Consider the following 22655-nt stretch of genomic DNA (forward strand, 5'->3'; position numbering starts at 1 on the left):
GTAGCCCTTGCTGGAAGAAAGAGCCAAGTCATTCTAATTAAGCTTACAATGTCTATTGTTAAGAGGAATAGTCTTACTGTGGAGAAGAAATTACACCCAGCAATTCTAGCCTATAATCGTCTGCAAAAAATAACTCCTTAATTGACTGTTGAGAGTAATGATAACATGATTTAAAAATGTTAACGTTGGCGCTAGACAATTTAGTGGAGAAGACCACTTTGTGAGTTGAGCTGTCAGTAGAGCAGCCTTTTGAAATTTTCTAAGCTAATTCAAATGAAAACGTGGAGATTAAAAGCGATAACACAGTTCCACGGAGATATGAATCCTTAAAAATTAGATTACAGCCTTTTTGTGGCCATAAAATCCATACTACCTTTGACAGTGCTAAATCAGTCACCCCAGGAAAATTATCTTCAGGAGTTCAGCTAGGGCTTCGGGTTTGAACCTGGAGAGTGTGGTCTGACTTTGTGTGAACTGTAGAACTGATGTTTGCATATGTAAGTTGAAAATGGATAGATGCTTTACACAAAGCTTTGCCACACGAAATCACACCAAATTGCCAAGTGTATCACTTCACTTCAAGGGAAAACGATGTGCAAGGTACTGAGTTGTGCAACTCACAACTCTCTGCAGCAACCTGTGAATGTTTATGTGTATGTTCACATCTGTGCCGGACAGGTAACTGCATCCTGGTATGTACACTTAACTTCTCAACAATTTCAGACAGTTATGATGAATGGTTCATCCACATCATCACTGCTTGCTCACATTTAGTGAACATTTATTTTGTTGAGATCTAGTAGTACTCCTGGTTGGATTGTGCAGTAGGATGACAGAAAACAATGAAATCTTGTGCTTACAAAAGATGGAAGAAAAAAATCCAAAGCCAACATTAAAGATGGTCATCCAGGACTGGTTGTACTCTAATAAAATGCACAGATACTTCTTGTGAGTTGTTACGGGAAATCTCTTCTAAGTGACATGAAAGCAATGCAGGTGTGTTAAAGAATCCTCTTCCCTGAGCATCTTCTCTGGGAAAAATCTGATACTAATCATGATAGATTTGGTGTGAGAACTAAATTTAATACAAATCATGTCTGCCATCCACAGGGCACTGAACTCATTGAATTATTACTTATTATGGTGGTTGTCATTTGTAATTCAAAAGTATATGGACTGAATTAACTCTTAAAATGTGTTTTCTTGTCTTAATTACCATCTCTTGGACTTTGCTGTTTCTTCTGTGTGGCATTTAGGCTTATTTTTTCCCTGCATCAATTACAGTTTTAAAAGCTACATTTCTATGCATTTTTCCACTTCTTCATGACTTTACATATCTTTTTTCTCCATAAAGGAATTAGTCATGCATTTTCTCTGTTGTAGCAAACACTTTATCACAAATGTTGCAATATGTTCATGTTTTAAATATAATTAATGTTATTCTTTGATAACAGCATGGTTACATTATTTAAAATTACCAAAATATTTTATACTACTACTACTAGTGCACAATTAAAGATCTTAAATTAGAAAACAAGCAATAGCTTTGCTGACTCTAACTTGGTTAGTTTGTATGAGAGAAGAAAGATTCATGAGAAGAGAAAATGTTCATAAACTGCAAAGTGTGAGCATCGTCATTGATTTTTATTTAAGGAAAAATAAACAGAAGAATGAAGCAGGAGAGAGAGCCCAGAAATGATCCCAAGTCAATTTAGTCAACTGAATTTTGACAAAGGAGCAACAGCCTTGTCATGGAGAAAAGTCAGTTCTTATCAACAACTCCTGCTCCCAAAAAAACACTTCCACATGGGGGAAAAAAAGGGTATCTAAACACAATCTTTAGAAGCCTGTGTTAACCATGGCTTCTGAAACGGAATACCACAGGCTGAGATTTTTCTTTTCTACACTGGAGCCTGAAATGCAAAATAAAGACAACAGAAGCTAGGCACCTGTGGCTCATGCCTGTAATCCTAGCTACTCAAGAGGCTGAGATCTGAGGATCATGGTTCAAAGTCAGCCAGGGTAGGAAAGTCCCTGAGATTCTTATCTCCAATGAACCACCAGAAAACTGGAAGTGATGCTGTGGCTCAAGTGGTAGAGCTCTAGCCTTGAGCTGAAGAGCTGAGGGACAGCGCCCAGGCCCAGAGTTCAAGCCCCACAACCGACCAAAAGAAGGCGGCTTGGTTTCTCTTGAGGTAATTCTCCTTAGCTTGTAGTCAGCTGCCTCATTGCTGTGTATTCCCAAGGCCTTTAATCTCTGCCTGTTTTCTCTTCCTCTTCTAAAAAAATAAAATAAAACAAAACAAAAACAAACCACAATTTTTTTTTTAGATCCTTAGGCTGGGTGTGGTGGTGCATTCCTGCTGGAATGCAGGACCTTGGGGGCGGTATCAGGAAGATCATGAGTTTGAGGCCAGCCTGAGAACATATCAAGAACTTGTCTCAAAAAAGAGACCATTAAAATATCTAATATCATTAAAACATTTCATTTTGTCTGTCATGATATTTTGCATATTTAGTTTGAAACTTCTAAAACCTTTAAAGGTATGGAATTCATTTCTGTTTTTCCATGTGTTTATTAGCATCCATTGCTCCTCTAAGTGGGTTTGATTTTGACATGCCCATATACACATCCCAGGTGTCTTGGTAGATTTGCGCCACCTCCTTCCCCCATGACTCTCCCTCAACCCTCTCCCTCCTTCTAAAACCAACCTCAGCTGGTTCACTGTTCCATTTACTTACCTAGACATCATTTTGACATTCACCCTTTCTGTTTTCCTTCTCTATGATCTGTTTTACTCTTCTGATTTGTGGCTATGGCAGGAAAACCTAAGAAAGTAGTTCCAAGTAGTTAAAATATGGAAAGTATCATTTGCTTTGAATATTTCCTTGCGTTCATTAAACTGTAATAGCTCAGGTCACCTTGAGCGTCACCTGCATTTGAGTGCTGAGAGTTCCAGATTTAATCAAGAAGCTCACCTCCAGTGTCTGCCTGGGTTTTACTATGTGATTTTTTTTTTCTCTTTTCAAATCTGCCCTTGTTGCAGTCTCCCTCCTAAACTCTAAGCATGCTGTTATTAACTTGCTTTTAAGTTCTTCAATAAAGCAACACTTAAGATTACATAAAAACACTGCATTTTTTTTTTATTAAACAGCCCTAAAGGAAGAAAAGGTTATTTTAACAGTCACATCAACAGTGTGGCTCTATGGTTCTATTCAATTAGCATCAGCTTGCCAACTTCCTGAAGTAGGAGCATGGAGTCCAACTGTGTTTATTAATAGATTTCTCCTTTTATGCATTTTTTCTCAGTATCATAAAATTCTGGTAAGAATATGTCTTGGGGTTGTTTTCTAAGGTAAGTAAAACCTCTCTCTCTTCTTCTTCTCTTTCTTTCTTCCTGTTTTTCACACACACACACACACACACACACACACACACACACACACACAAACACACCTCCAAAGATGATGTAGTGGAACATACAAATACATGACCAGGAACAACGTTGTTCTATGGTAATGATGACAGAAACAAGAACAAATTAAAAACAGGTTAAGACTTAAAATTAGTCACTTTATAATCAATTGATGGAGAGGGTGAACAAACAAAGTCAAAAATAATCCTCTAATTTCTGGTTTGGATAGCAGGTATTTTACGATTCATAGTCTAGGAAGAACTTGCAGGCTCGAAGGAAATACCAATCAAGAGAGCTCCACATACTTTAAGGCTTAAAAATGTGTCCTACACTGAACTAAGTACATATGCTGCCCCATTTAAGCCTCAAAACATTTTAGTCATCAGAAAACTGGGATCCAGAGACATAATACACACATGAGGGCAATGTCTACGAAGTGGGGCCTTATGGACAGTTACTTGGCAGGAGAGATTATACTGCCACTGGACCTGGGGCATGCTGACATGCTGAGTTTGGGCTGCCCATGATTATCAGACAGCCTCTGAATGCGTCCGTACTCTAGTGTGAAACTCTAGGAAGGACAGATTTTCATACTTGCTAGAGTTCCACAGAAGGAAAGCAAGTACACGTGGAGACAGTGAACCTCCACACCAGATGCCAGGAAATGCCAGTATTTATGAGAAGGGCTGAGAAGAGAGACTCCAGGAAAATGGAGGAAGCATTCATGGGAGGACAAGACAACTCAGAGCATGCCCAACAACCTCTGTCAAGGTAGTTTCAAAAGAGGGAAAATCAACTGACAGCACAAGGTACAGAAGAGCAGTCCATCATAAAATAGAGGACATTGTGTCCAATGGGTAAGACATCATTTCTAACCTTAGCCAAAGTCAGTGCTTGAAGGGGACTGGAAAAGAATCACAGGACAGTGCAGGAGACGAGGATATCAGGGAAGCACTGTGGAAAGTGAGCAAGCAGACCTTGGAAGGTCTAGAGATGCGTTTGCACAGGGGATGGAGATCAAGGTGAGCATTCATATTTGGACATGTGTTCTCTTTTGTGATTGAAGAATCATACAGAAATTTCATGCAGGCTTTCTGCTAAAAATAACCTGGACTCTGACCTCTGATTTTTTTTGTTTTCTTTTTTTTAGCAGTGTGGAAAGATTTTAATGGGATGATATTTTGAAGACTTTTTTTTCTCTCATTTAATCCCATATAGACAAGAGTTATATTTAAGCCTACCAAAAGAGCCTCATTTGGTAAAGCAAAAATGCCACAATCTTTTCAAATTGGTACTTTTTTTTCTCAAACTGAAAGCTTCACACATTTTAAATTTCATTTGCTAACTTTCACAGCAGGCTTTTCCCAAACTCAACTTCCTACTGAAGTGTGTTTCTATGCAATTTAATTTGGAAATAGAGATCTGTCATGACCTTTGCATAGGGTTTAACTCTGTGTCCTAAAAGACCTCACAGAAAACACTTGCCATGTCACCAAATATTCCAAAATAATAGGATTCCTATTTTTAGACAATATTTTTTTAACTAAAAAAATTAGATTGATTCAATCAGTTCTCTTTAAACATCTTTCTAGAGAAGCAGTTTTTACACTTCAGTCTGTTTGGCATTTACCATTTTGTTTGTTCCATTAACTATCCTTGGCCTTTTATACCTAGCAGTTTCTGGCTGTAAAACAGAAAACTCCAGTTGTTTCTGGATGAAGGCTCTTAGTCAAGACTCACACAACCACAGAAAGACAGCATTTTAATATCATCTGTGTTCTTAGAAAACTCTTCTCAGAAGCTTTCCTGCCAAACAGTAAAGATTTGATATCAGAAAACCGATCTGACCTTTCATCATTTTTTTATTCTACTTATGTACAGCTCCATTGTTTCAAAGTTTGCTTATATGGGACGGAAAGTTATTGATCTGAATCATGAGCTTTGTTTTAACCCTGAAGGAAACTGAGACCAAAAAGGGTAAGTTGATGCAGTAATTTATTGACAGAGAATGCTAATGAAGGTCCCTTGGACTGCAAGGATCAGGAACCAACATTAAACTTACTGGAGAACAAGTAAGAAATCCAAGGAAAGTACTAGCATGGCTCGAACAAGCACAATCCAAATCTCAAGTTGGAAAAGAAAAACAAAACAAAACAATCAAGGCAGTTTCCAGGATAGCCTTTATCAGGTTTTCTCTCTAGAAATTGGCCATGAAAGGAGGAGACTCAGCTTACACCATGACAGTTGTGACCAACTCCAGGTTCAAGGTTCACATTTGCACAGGAGCAAATCCACATTGGCTGAGCTTCCCTTGAGGTCAACAGAGTCATGACTTGGGCCAAATATATCTTATGAATCTTACCCACCACTGTAGCTCCCAAATGACCTAATATTATGTATATGATTTATTTTCCTACTTTGACTCTCTTTGCTGATATTAATGCCACTTTGGGATCTCTGAAGAAAAGTATCAGCACTGTGGTCTCTATTCCACTGATATTGATTTGCTTACAACGAGTAAGCCTGGATCTGTTTATTTGCTCATTTTTTACATTTTTAAACTTATTATGTGATTATTCTATGTAGCTAAGGGATGTAGGGTTTGAAGAACATGTTTGCTGATAGAACATGTTGGGAAAAGAATTATTCCGTAGACTGACAAAATACTCAAGTGTCTGTCTTGGCTAAGCTTCATTTTCTCTCCCTTCTTTAGGATTCCATAGTGGTTTCCTGAGTAAGCTCTGTGGATCAGATAAAACTTAAACAAAGACGTTGCTTCCCTATATTTGCAAACTGATTGCATGCCAAAAGCAATTATCTTAATATAAAGATTTTAAGCAATGTGCAGTAGTTTTTCTTCAGGTAGATAGATAGCTAGATAGGCAGAAAGACAGACAGATAGAGATATTTACCATAGATACAAATATACGTATATAAATATATAGATAAACACATAGATACACATAGATGTGTATATATCTATATATATGTGTGTGTAGAAAGACAGACAGACATGCACTCATACATATAAACATTATGGCATATAGCTTGAGTCTGGTTACTTATAAGTGAGGTTAATATGATGGGTTTCTCTTTTTTTCCTTTTCTGTTAAAGTACATCTACATTTTATTTTTAAGTACATTTTATTTTAAAATATATCTACCTTTGGAGAAAATGACAGGAAAATTCTTTCCTGAAATTTAATGCATGGTTAATGCATGATTTAACACCTCCATTTATCAACATGTCAGCTGCCCACCACCCAGCACAGACCAACACTGCTTCTAAGGGGATAGAGAACATTCCAACCTAGAGGACAATATCTTTGGCAGGAGTTCTAAGTAGTATCCAAGAATAAACAACATTTTCCTTTATAGATTGATGTCTTCCAAGGTAAATACATAGAGAAAACAAACAAACAAACAGAAGAATGATGAGTTTGCATTGCCTTGAACTTGTGATGGTGAAATCAATAATATCAACAAGTGCTTTCTTTCCTCTTTTCATAGAAGATGCCTTTAACATTTTGTTTTTCAGCAGAAACAATAAATTTGTATAAACACATAAGTATTCTGATATTACTCTAGCCTGGTCAACTTTCTCTAGCACAGGAGGCTGACTCAGAACAACTACTATCATTTTTAAATTATAAAAGAACTTTGACTTATCCAGCATCTCGAAGGTAGGAAGCCAAGAACCAAACCACAGGTTTCCGATTCTCAGTCCTAAAATCTTTCCTTCACCTGCTGTCTTGATCCATCTTTTGCTGCTAAAACAGAGTACCACAGGCTGAGTAATTAATAAACAATGGAAGTTTATTTGGCTCCTGTTTCTGGAGGCTGAGACAGAAAGATAAAGGAGCCGCATCTGCTCACAGCTTGCTTGCTGTGTGGTAACAGGGCAAGGGGGCGTGGCAGAACTCAGGAGAGGAGCCAAATTCATTTTTACAGCAAGCCCACTGGAGCCATAGCCCATTGACTAACATCATGAGCACATGAATCCATTCATAAAGGTAGAGCCCTCTTGTAATCCTTCCTTCCCATCAAGTTACACTAGGGAATAAGGAACCAACCCATGAACTTGAGAGAATATATTCAAACTTTAAACCTGCTGCATTAGTTTTCAGTGGTCCTATTGTGAGAAAGGTTTTAGCTTTAAGAGAGGTGAGTCCCAAAACAACACTCTACTAATCAACATGACTTGTAGCACTTACGTAAGCCTCCATTTTCTCATTTTCACATTGAGATAAAGATATATATCTAGATATCTAGATATATACATATATGCACAGGACATTTTGGAAGACAGTGAGATGTATTTCATCCCATTTCCTTATCCACACTCTTATCCCTTACTAGAGAAGCCAAGTGGAGTAGTATTCTTCAGTTCTGGTCTTTCCAAACCTGGCATTTTATTTCATTAGCATGAATTATTTGGGTTTCATTTTTACACATCCATTTCTGTCTAGTCTCATTGAGCTTTCTTATTCTAATTCTGATGCATATACATAAACTGTTTGACTCTATTTGTCCTCCTTCTCCTTATCTGTTTATCCACCACTATGCCACCCATACCTCAGACAAGGTATGTTTCAACTTCCTAAGATTCATTTTTCTTCAAGTAAAAGGTAATTATTCAAAGGTCTTTCCCATGGCATCTTACTCATGCTTCAGTCAGGCCAATTTATATACATATATATATATATATATATACATATATATAGTATATTCATTTATTGTATATTGCACATATAATGTGTGCATATATACATATGTATGTATGTATATAGAGAGAGAGCAAGAGAGAAACATATACATATTACATATTCAGATAAACATATGATCTGTATCGTTCTGTGCCTGCTTGACTTGCTTAATGTAGTGGTTTCCAGATAAAGCCATAGAAATAGCATTTTAATTACAAAGGAAAGAAGTTTCTTAAATATTTATCAAATCCAAGAGAACCAGTCTACCCTATGTTCTTCCACACTATTTCCTACCAATTTAGTTAGAGAAGGCTTTAAGGAGTTGATCTTACAGTCCACCTTGTCTGGCAAACACCAAGTACTCCAGCTACCTGAGCAGAAATCAAATACAAAAGGGATGACAGCCCACAGATGAAGGATGGTTGACACTGGAAAAAGTATGCAAATAATAAGCTTAATATTTAAAAACCACCCATAGGTCTTTCAATTTTATTAACCTAGACAACTTGCAATAATTCTGATAAGCCGACATTGTCATTAGACATAGCACCCCTTTGATAAGATGAAATCCAAGACATTTTCCCTTCCTCAGATTCAGTGTAATAAATTACCCTCAGGCCTCTAAATGAAGCATTTTATAATTGAGCAAAACAGATCGATTTTTAGGGGTCCTTATTTATATGCAAGACAGACTTTTTGAGAATGGTAAAGTTGATTAAAAGCTCTCTAAGTACAAATCACAAATAATTTCTCATAAGCCATAACTATCCTGTTAATGCATAATGAATTGCATACCAGAACAGTAAAATTCTAATGTGCTAATGATCCAGATGGAAGAAAGAGTTAAATAGAATAAACAACAAGCCATATAAAATGGAAGAAAAGGCAACTGAAATTCAAAAAATATCGCAGAAGACAGTGTCCCAGCTGGTACAAATGCCACACACACAAAAATAATAAGACAGAATTTGAGATTGGCTGGAATAGTGGAGTCAGTCTTGGTTGAATTTAAAAGAGGTTTAAATGGAAGTTCTGCATTTAGAGAGGAATAATATTTTCAAATGCATGAGCAATGCATTACATGTAGAATCCAGGTTTGCAAATGTAACTTCTTTGGGAAGACAGTTTGTGAGCAAACAAGCTGTGCCTTTCTTGAAGTCTTAAGTCTTTTCTGGTGATTAACAAATAACTAGGGAATGACATTAAATGGAAGTTTTGTCTAACTACATGTCATGTATGAGAAAGGAAATGTAACTTTCCACCAAAGAGGCACGTGAATGACAAGATTTGTCTCTGGGCTCGCAAAGCAAAGGCCTACTGTTTTCAATCACGATGTTTGGAGATGTTCCCTGACCCAATGGGCAATTTAGCAGTGGACTAGAGGAGATATTCTCCTGGAAAGAAGACTTGCAGGTTGAATGTCCCTGATCTGTAGCCTCCAATTACATCTTTACATTCCATAATATTAGACTGCTTTCTTACTCAGGAATAGGAGTTGGTCCTAATAAGTGTCCTTAGTGGTGAAAGACTATCTTTGTCCAAAACACATTCTAGCTCAGGAAGTAATATGATAACTGATTAAGTGCAAGTAATTTTTTTATCACCATGATTAGGAATGTCAAGCAGGAAAAAGTACGGATGTCATTTAAGATCTCTATAGTACATTACAACCCCAACTTTTTCTCAGAACGTGACCTGGTTTGAATGGCCTTTTCTCATTAAAGTCATATGCCTATGTACAAAAACATATTGTCTGAAATAGGTTTTTGCAAGGGAGGATTGCAAGGGCATAACTCCTTCAAACAATTAACTCCTAGTTTAACAAACTGTTGGCTAGAGTAGAAGAGGTCAAAGAAAAAGGGGAAAGACAGAGAGAGGAAGAGTGGGAAAAGACAGTAATAATATGTACATATGTGAAAGTTACATGATAGGTAACTTGGGGGATGGGTGAATTTGGATGAGATGGGGAAGAATGATTGAAGGGATAACGTGATCAAGATGCATTATAATCATATATTATTATGTTGCATTGAAATCACATTGTACTTAAAGATAATTTAGAAATTAGCAGAAGGAGGAGGAGGAGGAGGTCATCTTCAACTTCCTTGGAGATTTTGACTTAAGCTTTCTTTCATTGAAAACTGTAACTAATCCAAATTGGAGTCTGGTAAATTTGAGAAAAGATTCCTGTGCATAGCAACCTTTGCAAGCTAAATTGCTAGCAAACATCCCCAGACCTCCAGGAAGCCTATTAACTTAGTATGTGATAGTCAGGCCATAGAGTTCGAGAGATTTTGATTCATTGCGTATGCTTTCCTTTTGCCAAGAGTTTTATCAGTATGAATCAGATCTCAGAAATACCTGGAAATATGAATCAAACCATAAATAATTAAGTAGTCATGGGAAAATCATTTAGTTTTACCCACAGCTTTTTGTTTCATTATTTCCTCAAAGACTTTGTGAGAAGAAAGGATTAATATTTCTAGCTGGCAGATGTGCAGATGAAGCCCTGGAAAGAACTAACATACTCAAGCCCACAGAGCTAACAATACCTAGTAACTGTATTCACAGCCAGGTGCCTCTTCCCTCCCTTGCCTCTTCATAGGTTCAGATCTGGGCCTTGATTAATGAGCCCTATATTAGGTGAGTAGAAATCCAGCAAGCATCAGATGCTAGGCAGTACCTAAGCTTTTAGTAACCTTTTTTTTTTCTTCACTAAGTAGAGCCATTTATAAACTTCCATTAGAGGGGACCAAGAGAAAACTCTTTAAATGGCATTCAGGAATCTAGCTGAACTTTATTTGTAGACAAAATTACAAAATCCATGACTAAAAGTCCAAATCTGGAAACCATTTAAATGCTTATCAATAGAGGACTGATTCCACAAATCATTTTATATTCACACAATGGCATATTGTATAAATAATTAAGCGGTGGTAGACATATATTCATTTCCTCAGAAAAAATATAGGTGATAATAATGAGATATAACATAAAACTTCCCTAAAGACTTCACAAAATGTATAAAACTACATGCACACATTAAAATGTTGACAGTGGTTAGACATGTGGGTGTTAATGTTATAGAATATTTCCAACTTGCATAATTAAGTAGTTTAAGAATGAAACAAAACTCACATTGCATGACTGGTAATTTCTCATACCATATATATAGGAGACATAGTACCATCACCCTTAGGAAGTGATGTAAAATGATGGCTTTCGGGGAACCACAGGAAGCCCCCAGTGCTGGGCACATGACCAAAGTGTCATTTCCCCTTCACATGGGAATAGTCCCTTCTCCCTAAATTACAACAGAACTGTCTTTGCTTATTTTTGGTGACTATCTCATTAAAAGTCATGAACTAAAGATGAGTCCTCTTACCACATGCATTCTGCCTTATTGATCTAAGCCCTAATATGCAAAAATTGAGAAGCTGTCAGTGAGCTTCAGGCCATGAACAGAAACACCTCAGCTATCAACAGTGACCGTAAGGAAAAAGACACGTGAACACAAGGAAGCCATTTGGGATGGGAGGAGAAAAGAGCCAAGGCCGCAGGAGGAAGTGGCCCAGAGGGACTTAAATATGTCATAACTGCCTATGTCCCATAGGCAGATTTCAATCCAGGATTAATTATTCTACAGAGGATTCACATTCTTTATCTGACCTGGCTGTTCAGTCCCTTTATTCAGTCTCTGCTTGTGTGTATTTAACTTAATTCCTAGACCCATTGCATGAAATAATCTGCTCAATTTCTTGCTACTTAGTAGCAAAGGAAACTACATTATTTACCTGTGATGATGGTAATACTTCCTATAACATTGAGAATGGTTAAATGACCATCACTGGTATACTAGTAGTATAGATGTCAAGATTCACTTATTGAATATGATATAGCAGCAAGGGGAGACATAATGTTTTTGTGCACTATACAGCATGTTTTCCTTTACATATGTAGGGCATCCTATACCACAGTGACCACGTATTATGTTTATTACACTATAAATCTGCCATATGTGTTTTCCTATAGGTATATTATATTTAACTGTATATATAAGTGCATAAAAGTTAATACACATGAAATCCTAAAGAAATACAGTATTTATATTTTTGTGGAGTATGACATATATCACATTTATTCAGATATATGTTTGAGTCTATACTCAGATATATTTTTAAGTAGAACAAAAACACTTCATGCTAGTGCATACATAAAACTAGATAGATAGATGCATAGACAGATAGATGCAAAGATATGTAGGTAGATAGATAGATAGATAGATAGATAGATAGATAGATAGATAGATAGATAGATAGATAGACTGACATAATGCTTATAAGTGTTTATATAGAAAGACACAGGCAAGACTGATAGTAATTTCCTCCTGGGAGAATAATTACTAACACACATATATTTTCTCATTTCTTTCTCAATCATAATAAATATGTATGTACTACTAGCATTAAAAATCAAAAGTGTTTTGAAATAGAAACAACTAGACAAACCACAAATTTACTGCTTTATATTCTGTTTGGTTTGTTTTTTAATTTATTTTTTACCGTTAAGTAGTTGTATAAAGGAGTTGATTCAGTAAATTATTATAGAAATACAGTTTACCCTGATCAATGTTACCCTGTCCCCCACACACCATATGATCTGTAGTGAACAAGGTTACTTTGTGGTGAGTGCTTGCTTCATTTTGCTAAAATAAGAGTATAAAAGAAGAAGGTTAAAGTACTTTGAGGTCTGTATCTGCTGACAGTCTTTGTTTTTAATTTTTAACAATATGGTCTTGGATAAAAATGAAACATAAAAACATGAAGCTGAGATTTTTGAGTTTTTTATCAAAATAATGTCACATGCAAGGCTCTTCTCTGGCACAATGGCCCAAAAAGTACTTACTTAGTCTTTTAAATATTAAAGCACTTTAAAGAATGTTTTTAATTACTATATTAAGAAAAAAACAATGATGTTATTAAGTTTCTTGTGTTGTGTACTGTGGTTTTTGTATGTGTGTGACTATATATGTAGCAACGTTCATATGGATAAGAATTTTAACACATCTGCATTAGCAAAGGACAAATCCTCAGAGATAAAATGTACCAATTTAATTAGATGTTAAATTTAGTAATTTAGATGTTTATATTCACATTAGACCCTACATGCACTAAAATTGTGCTTGAAAAACTTATCTTATGTGTGTATGAGTCCAAAGATTCAAATAATTATGGCAAGAGCCTTGTTTGTTTAAACTTTTCAATAAAGTTCTTAACTCCTTTATTAAAATAATCACACCAGTGTAATTGTTTTTAGATGATATTCCTGGGAACAGTAAAGGAATTCAAGTTGCCCCTGCCCACAAAATTGGCAAGAAGGACAATCAGGTTCATAAGATGTCGAACTCATCTCCTTTTGCCCCAGAATAAAACACTTCACTGCTGAAATTTCCTATTGTCATGTTCAATATGTAAAATCAGACTAGGTGTAGGGGTGGGGAGATTATTAATAAGGAGATTACAGCTGTGTTAGACCACTCTCAAAGTCAGCTGAGAACAGTAGAATTCTGATTGGACTGTTGAGAACAGGGTAAAGGCTAGGACTGGATGCTGGTCGGAAATGGGTGGAAGGTCCAGGTTCTAGAAACACAAAGACAGAGACAGAAACTGCTACTAGACCATGGTGGTCTCTGTGAATTGGCTGAGAGCTGTCTTATTTGGCCAATAAAGTAGTCAATATTTTTGGATCCACAATTCTGGTCTAGGTGTTAAGCACTCTAGCCTACCTCCGTGGGAAAAAATAATCAGCAAAATTGAAAAACACACACATAGGAAACAGAAATTGCTCAGGTATATCTGCCTGGTTTAAACATGCTGGGTCAAACAAGCGGGGGTATGCTCTCTGGTATCCTTTCCAGTTTGAAAATAATTCCAGGGGAAAATTTTTAATATTAAAGTATGAATGACTGAACTGTAAGAGCAGTGGACTGACATGATGTAGCATGTACAACCAGTAAGAGTAGATCAAGGATTTGAATTCATTTCTGCATTTGCATGGTAGAATTGCTATTCCCATCATTCTATGGGCCCCCTACACTCTACCCCCTCCCTTGTTTAGTTTAGGTTATAGCTTCATACTGTTGACAGATTGAACCCATGGATGACACATCAGTAAAAGGAAGAATCCACCTACTGAGGCTCAATCAAAGCATTTGTATCCAGTAAAGTATTTGTAAAACCTGCCACTTGATAGAAGGACATCAGAGAAACACCACTTGAACCCAGTATGGTCTTAGGCATAACGCCGCCAAACAACTAGCCCTTAATTTTTATTCTAAAAGGCACTGAGTAGACAACTCTTCTTTGGCGTTTTCATGACTACAAGCTCATCCCTATTGAGATTGGTCCTTTTGAGTTACGTCTTTATATATAAATAAAGGGTTTTTTTTCTAGCTTCTTGGATACGTATAAGCCTGCATCAGGACCTGGTAACATATATTTCTGGAACAAGATCACCTTGTACTTTGCAGGTCATGAATTTCTTTATTATTTGCCATGGCAGGCTTTGCCACCCGCCAAGTTATTATCTATTCCATCTCAGTTCTAAGCTGCAAGCAGATATGTCTGTGGAGCCAATTTATTACTGATGTAACAGCACCAGGGAAGATGAGTTTGCTTGTTTAAAGAGATGAGCAGCATCACAATGCTATCAATTTTCACATGCAGAAATCCTGTACTTGGGATTTTTGTAGTTATTAAAAAATCATGCATAGCAATGCTTCTATCCTTTATCGTGCATTTGCTAGAAATACACATCCATCATGACTTGTTTCCCTCCAAATGGGCTTGTCTTCCAGGAACTGGTAGCTTTGTAGAGTCTTTGCCAAGCACTAACTTTTAAGAAAGGGAAAGCCATACCACCAATACCGAGGCCTATGTTTTGCTACCGATCATACATGATGCTCTTTATATGAAATTGTGCATGGCTTTGGGTGAATTTTTATATCCTTTCAGCCACTGATTTAATTACATTTGATATATCCACCAGTCTTTCAAACTAGAAGAGGAGATAAGGTGCAAGAAAATAACTGGATTATATCATAGAACAAAGATAGCTGTACTATACACATGTGAACACACATATATGTATATACCTGAATATTTACTCACATATATGACTTTATGTAAAACTTTTTAATAAAACATACTTAGAGTACATTCCTGCTTTTAATTCACTTAGTATAGAAACTTGAGTAAACCATTAGCTTTCCTCAAATCTGTCTTTTGATTAATTTATAAAAGAAAATATAAAATATGACCTAATTATAATGTCCCAACAATTAAATAAACTAATAGGTATACATCAACTGACATAAGTGCTAACATGATATAGTTATTATTTAACAATATTTTATTGGCAATTATAACAGCACTAATGATAAGTATTTAAGGTATCTTCCTTGGAAAAACAGATTATCTAAGGTTGATTAAGAGGAGAGTGACAGACATGCACATAATTAACCATAAAACCAAGCAGGAATAGAGAAAGATCTTGGTGTTAGAGGAAGAAAGTATACTCTGCTACTGACCTCCAGAGGAAGAGAATAAAGATGATCCAATGAGGAAATGTAAATTGAGGCAGATTTTGAAAAGATGGATTCTTCAGGGCTCTAGGAGAGAAACTCAGTGTCAAGTCAGTTCAATTAAAGGAAAGTTTAGGTTACAGAACTGAAAAACTAAGGTCTGAATTCAGGTACTATTCAGAATCTAGGTATTTAAATGAAGTTTTAAGGGCTCTCTATCTTTGCTTTTGAGCTCTGAAAGCCTTTGTGTCTCACACACACACACACACACACACACACACACACACACACACACACACACACACACACTATAGTATAGTCAAGCTTAGAATTTTGTGTTCGAATTTTGTGTATTGATATCCAAGAGAGGGGTGGAGGTGGGAAACATGACTTCCTAAAATACATATTGTATATCAGAGAGAAGAATATGATTGGTTCTCTAGGGGGTCATGTATCTTCATTAGACTGCCATAAAAGAAAGTTTCTGATAGGCTGGCCTGGGTCATGTGACTCACTCTGGGTGCTGTGCTATGACTGACAGCCTCACTGGGGACATCTGGAATGATAGTTGAATTGTTTCCTGAAGAAAAGAGAGATCTTGAGAAGGAAGAGGAAGACAAGGAGGGATAGAAGGAGAATACAGGGCTGGGATTCTTAAAGTTGTAGATTTGTCTTACAAAGGACACCATAAGGCAGATGGTGATCCAGTACCTGGGCTGGAGAGGGTTATTACATCACCTGAAAAGCAACTGAGGAAAGCAGGTATTGCAAGCAAAGCACAGTCAAGAATTGGTCATCCGTTTCTCTCAATGGATTAAGCAATGCTTGCTTCAGTCACCAGGCAAGAGTAGATAGTACTCTTTTTTTTTTCTCAATGAATGAATACATGGAAGGGGTAGACAGCTGAATAAACATACACTGTTCACCTTAGAAGTGTTGAATTCCCATCTGACTTGGAGATGTTGAGTGTCTTACCTGAAGCTATGCGTCTCAGAGCTTCATTTTTTTTCTTTTTTAATCTCAAACAACTCGTTTCCTTGCCATCCTCCTACAGTTTTCTCATCTTCAAATGTGGCTGTTTCCTAGACTGATTCACAGAAACCTGAACTCACACGATTCCTTGAGCCAAGTTTTATTTCCAACATTTTTCTTTCGTGCCTCAACTTTTCACGTAAGACTTTGAACTAAATTACTTTGTATCTCCGTAACTCACGGGCTTTTAGACACTTCTGAGTTGCCAGGAACCTGAGAGATCACCAAAACCAAAGTCGTTGTTGCCCATCTGAGAAGGAAGGGAGAATGTTTTCTATTCTCTAGTTCTCCAATGCCCAAGTAACTGCTCTGACTCTTCCAGGGATTTCTCTGAACTTGATGCTAACAAACGCCCAACAAATTCTCCCACGAATAGTTTCAGAAGTTCAGAGAAGAAAGAAAAGAACATTCATCCCCTATCCCTAGTGCCAACACAGGAACATGGTTCTCCAGGTCCAAGGAGAGCCAGCAACCATTAGTATTTGACATAGGGAATGCCCATAGCTAAAAATAACAAGACCAAAGACTGCCATATTGCTCCCATTCCAGTCACTTCTTCATCTCTTAAATCCTGTATCTTTTTAATAAAAGCACATACCTGTTTGGCTTACCAAGAGTGGGAGTCAGCTGTTCTGAAATTGAAGCGGTGGGTGGGGGGTGGAGAATGAACACATGGTGTATGGACAGGAAATGCTCTCTGTATAATTTCCTCCCATTCCATTCTCACATTATGCTAAAGACAGACAGAATCTGCCTCTTCTCCATCCCCATCCTCAACCTTGATTTTATGTTTGCTGTTCATGTTTCTGTTTGCTGACCTTTTGGTAGCCTGACTTGACAGCTCTAGCTTTAAACAGAGTTTAGGAAAATCTCGTGTTGTCTGTTAATGGGAGTGTGTAGTTAAGTATATTACACTACTCGCCTTTCATCAATATTCCCTGGGTGCTTGTTAAACATTCAGACTTCAGAAGCCTGTGCCAAAACTACTGAAATACAATTTTCAGCATCCTAAAATATTTTTAGAATGCCCTGGGAGCTTTCTTTAGCAAACTGAAGTATGAAAGCCTTAGGCTCTCATTCTTCTGAAATTTCTCCTGTAGAAAAGCATGTAGCAAAAGAACTTCTGAGCATCCAATTCAGACTAAGATATGTCCTAGGAAGACACTGGTAAGGACCACACACTTCCATGCACTCAGAATTCAAGCCTGGGATCAAAAGTGTAGCTATCTGTCAGTTGAGATATTACATTGTTCATGAGAATAGGAGATTGCCCAGGGATTTAAGGCCAAATCTCTCCTTAGATGTAAAATGCATTTAGCCAGACTGCATCTTAAGCCATGTGATGACATTGGGCAATGCTTTCCAATCTATATTCAATATATATATATATATATATATATATATGTTGTATAAAATAAATTCAGTGGATTATGCCCATTTTAAATTTAAAAGAATACATTGTACGATAATTGAATAAAAAATATATCTGAAAGCATTTTGCATTCAAGGTATAAAAATATCTGTCTGGCTGGGCACTGACGGCTTACACCTGTAATCCTAACTACTCAAGAGGCTGAGATAGAAGCCAGCCCCAGGCAAGGGAAGCCCATGACTCTTGTTATCAATTAACAATCAAAGAGCCAGAAGTGGGGCTGAGGCTCAAGTGGTAGAATGCTAGCCTTGAGCAATAAAACCCAGGGACAATGTCCAGATGCTGAGTTCAAGCCCCGGGACTGGCACACACAAAAAAGCAAAAAAAAAAAAAAAAAACCTGCCTGGAAGTTTTATTTGGGGGTATATATGAGCTGTAGTTGGAGATTGTCAAAATATTTCCTGCTGTGAGTTTTAGTTTAAAAAAAAAAAGAAAGAAAAGATTTAGACTCGTTCACCCATGGCTCACAGAGTGCCCAAGTATTAAGATTTACTGAAAACTCACACATATATATTTATGGGTCCCATTTTACAACTGACGAGACTGAGGCTGATATAGAATGGTAGGGTTATTCAACAGAGCCCAAATGGCTAAATGCAGTAGACAAGTGAAAAAATAATTATATATGTTGTATTATATCCTTTTTGAAGGCCCACTTTTATTTTTATTCACCCTCTCTCTATACTGTTTAAGTAACCTGTCCCTCACCTCTTGTATTCTTCACCGTGATCTTTACCTAATGGTGTCCTAAGCATGTCTGACAAGCAGTCCACACGGGGAAATATCTCCACAGCAATTGCTATGCTACATTAGCAGCAGCTAATGCTGTCTGACGGGAACCTGCGAGAAGTTGATAGAGTCTTGTTTGTTTAGTTTATATACTGAAGGTCAGAACCAAGATCCACAGCTCTCCCTGGAGAAGTGACATTAATATTCAGATCCTCTCTCCGATATCAAAGACGCCTTGTTAAGAACCCTTCCAACGCCTTCAATGGCAGCTTTGTTTAGTTCCTTGAGGATCTCTCCAAAAAATTACCGGATACCTACTTTATATAGAAGACTTAGTGGGTGGCATGTGACAGAAAACTAGATTCAAACTGATTTAATTAGAGAGGAGAACTCTATTTCTTTCTAGTAAATGAAGGAGGAAAACTAGATGAGGTTCAAGTTTCGGTCAGACTAGACACAGGTTATCTGATGAGAGACAAGTGAGTTTCTCTCCTGCCATGTGTATTCTTGTCTTTCCCTGAAGTGAATCTACTACACTGTTGATGATTACAAGGCGACCACCACAGCAGCCCTTCCTAACACGCCTAAGCATCTTTGGTACTCACTGGGTGATGCTGTCTTCAAGTGAGCCACCTGCCTTCCAGTGAACCAATCTCAAGATAACTATTGCTATGCAGTGTGGTAAGCTGGCTGGCAGAGCCCAACATGGGGCCATTAGATTGAACTGAAGCTGAATTCTCACCTTCTTCTCACAAGAAGCAATTACCAAAAGGCTAAGCGCATTTTAGCAGCACAAGTTCAGGCCCTGTGTTAGGAACTGGGAATTCTACCCTTAAAACTCATACAACTATGGTCTCAATAATTCAGGTTTCTTGTGAATGTGTGTGTGTGTGTGTGTGTGTGTGTGTGTGTGTGTGTGTGTGTGTGTGTGTGTGTGTGTGTGTGTGTGTGTGTGTTACATTGGTTGTTTCCAGTTTGTTGTAAACATCATGAGAAATGTTTGGAGAAACGTCAAATATCCTTCATACTGGAACTTGCAGTTTATACCAGAAAACCAAAAGTAAACAAAGCACATGGATCCTTCATAAGTTAATTTTACTGAGAACCATGATAAAGGGGACAGTAGACTCATCATTAGCTAGGAATGCTCAGAGGGAAAAAGAGATAGAAGGAGGTTTGATGACAGGTAGCAAAATATGGTTGGATAAGAGGAAGAAGTTCTAGTCTCACACAGCACAGTAGGGCGACTACAGTTTACTACAAGTTATTATCTATTTTATAAAATATTAGAAGAGAGACATCTGGTTTCCCACACAAATGAATTATAAATGATTAAGGATGCAAAAATGCTAATTACCCTAATTTGACCATTAAACACTATATCTATACATGCCTGAATTTATTTCCTAAATACTGGGAGACAGAATATTCCCTCTAGATGCATGCTTTGGCGTAAGTAAACGTGAGTTTATTTTGCAATCAGGAGAAATTGTGGAAGCCAGACTACATCTTATTCAAAGCAAATCTTTCAGCTCGGGTAGGATGTGGTGTGATGGGAAAATAGATCTACATAGACTGAACATGGGTAACACCTGTAGAGGTGATCAGCGATCAGAATATGTGATGCATACAGAGGGCATGTGTGAGGAAGGACAAACTCTACAATGAGAAACCAGAGTACAGGTGTCAGGCTTGGACTTGAAGTAGATTAAGTCAGAGACATACCAGAAACTTGATCATTGATGACAGTGGTGGACTCAGGAAAGTATAAATTCAAATCAAGGAGAATTTCCAACTATGCTAGATCACTTCAGCATCTAGCACTAAAGCAGTTTCTGAAGAGGAAACGCTTACAGATAGGATCTCAGACACAGAGATGGTTGTCTAGCATTCCTTGGTAAGAGTTGCCTTGGTGACAAGTCCAAGAATTAGGTTCTATTTCACTAGCAATAAACTCAGGAAGCAGGGCTGGGAAGGTGGCTCAGTGGTAGAGTGCTTGCCTTGCATGCATGAGGCCCTGGGTTCGATTCCTCAGCACCACATAAGAAAAAAGGAAAAAGCCGGAAGTGGTGCTGTGACTCAAGTGGTAGAGCGCTAGCATGAGCTGAAGAGCTGAGGAACAGCGCCCAGGCCCACCCAGAGTTCAGAGCCCACAAAATAAAAATAAAATAAACCCAGGAAGCATAATTCTTTCAACAGTCTCCCTTTCAAGCACATAGCATCTCTACCTTGTTGATAAGCAGCCATGATGGTTTAGTTGGGACATATTTCCAATTTGGGAGGGATGAACGGCACCTTGGGAAGATGGCCACAAAATAACTTTTCTGATTTGCAGGGGTCCTGGAATGTATAGCCAGTCAGACCAATGTTTGACCTTAATTCATTCAGGATAATAACCTACTGTCCGTTTCCTAACATGAAAACGGTTCTTATAAAAAGAGCACCCTGGGATATTTATGAAATTTGAATGATAAGCAATTCTCTGTCAATACATATTAGATAATATTTAATTTTTAGAGCAATACTAAAAGGAGATGCAGATCATGTTTTAATTTTGCATTGCATTGTATGAGACCAGAGGAGAAAAAGACTCAGAGATAATGAAACATTTACTAAACTCTTTATGCACCTAAGGAGCAGAAAAACTAGTGTTCAAACTCTTGGACATGTGGATGAAGAATCTGAGCTTTCTCCATGGTCAGGTAGTGACGGATCCCAATCATCAAAATTTTTATGAAGGACTGTAGGTTGAAGTCAACAATTGACATGTTACCAGGTTGATAGCCCATGGAGAAAGTATTGTATACTTTTATGAGGTCAGCTCTTAGGGTTGTTTGTTTGTGGGTTTTGGAGACCAGGTCTCACATGAAAGCTTAATCTAACCTCCACTTTTGAAATCTTCCTACTTCAGTCTCCTGAATGCTGGGGTTGTAGGTCTACCCTAACTTGTTCATAGCTCAGTCATGGTTTTTAAGAATGACACAGCCCTTTTGGCCGGAACTGTCATCTTCCAGTAATTTGCCAAAATGCAGGCACAAAGGGAAAGAGGAGAGGTACACACATTTTCTCTAGGCCCTTCAGGAAACATGGAGCCATTCCTTTGGCTACATACATGAGAATATACAAGAAGGGTGATGTTGTAGACGTCAAGTAAAATGAGTGCTATTCAAAAGGAAATGCCCCATAAATGTTACCATGGCAAAACTGAAAGGGTCTACAGTGTGACACAGCTTGCTGTTGGCATCGTTGGGAAAGAGGAAGTTAAGGGCAAGATCCTTGCCAAGAGGATTAATGTGCAGATTAAGCATAAGAATGGAGATAGCTTCCTGAAACCAGTGAAGGGAAAAGACCAGGACAAGAAAAAAGCCAAAGAGAAAGCAACCTGAAGGGCCAACTTGCTCCACGCAGAGAAACACACTTTGTGAGAACCACAGAAAGGAGCCTGAGCTATTGGAACCTATTCGCCATGAATCCGTGGCCTAAAAGATGTAAGACATAAAGGGAGCTAGATGCCAGAGGCTCACGCCTGTAATCCTAGCTACTCAGGAGGCTGAGATCTGAGAATCACAATTCAAAGCCAGCCCAGGCAGGAAAGTCTGTGAGACTCTTATCTCCAATAAACCACAAGAAAACTGGAAGTGGTGTTGTAGTTCATGTGGTAGAGAGTTAGCCTTGAGCTGAAGAGCTGAGGGACAGAGCCCAGGCAAACAGTTCAAGCCCCATGACGGACAAAAAAAAAAAATAAGACATAAAGGATG

At 37.7% G+C, this 22655-nt stretch overlaps 1 pseudogene; it reads left to right on the forward strand.

Moving 5' to 3' along the window:
• The first annotated feature begins 591 nt into the window (after window positions 1-591).
• On the forward strand, window positions 592-22380 carry LOC138806876 (large ribosomal subunit protein eL21-like; annotated as a pseudogene).
• Window positions 22381-22655: the final 275 nt, after the last annotated feature.

Source organism: Dipodomys merriami, unplaced genomic scaffold (assembly GCF_024711535.1).
Source record: "Dipodomys merriami isolate MVZ:Mamm:240054 unplaced genomic scaffold, mDipMer1.0.p SCAF_41, whole genome shotgun sequence".
NCBI classification, from domain to species: domain Eukaryota; kingdom Metazoa; phylum Chordata; class Mammalia; order Rodentia; family Heteromyidae; genus Dipodomys; species Dipodomys merriami.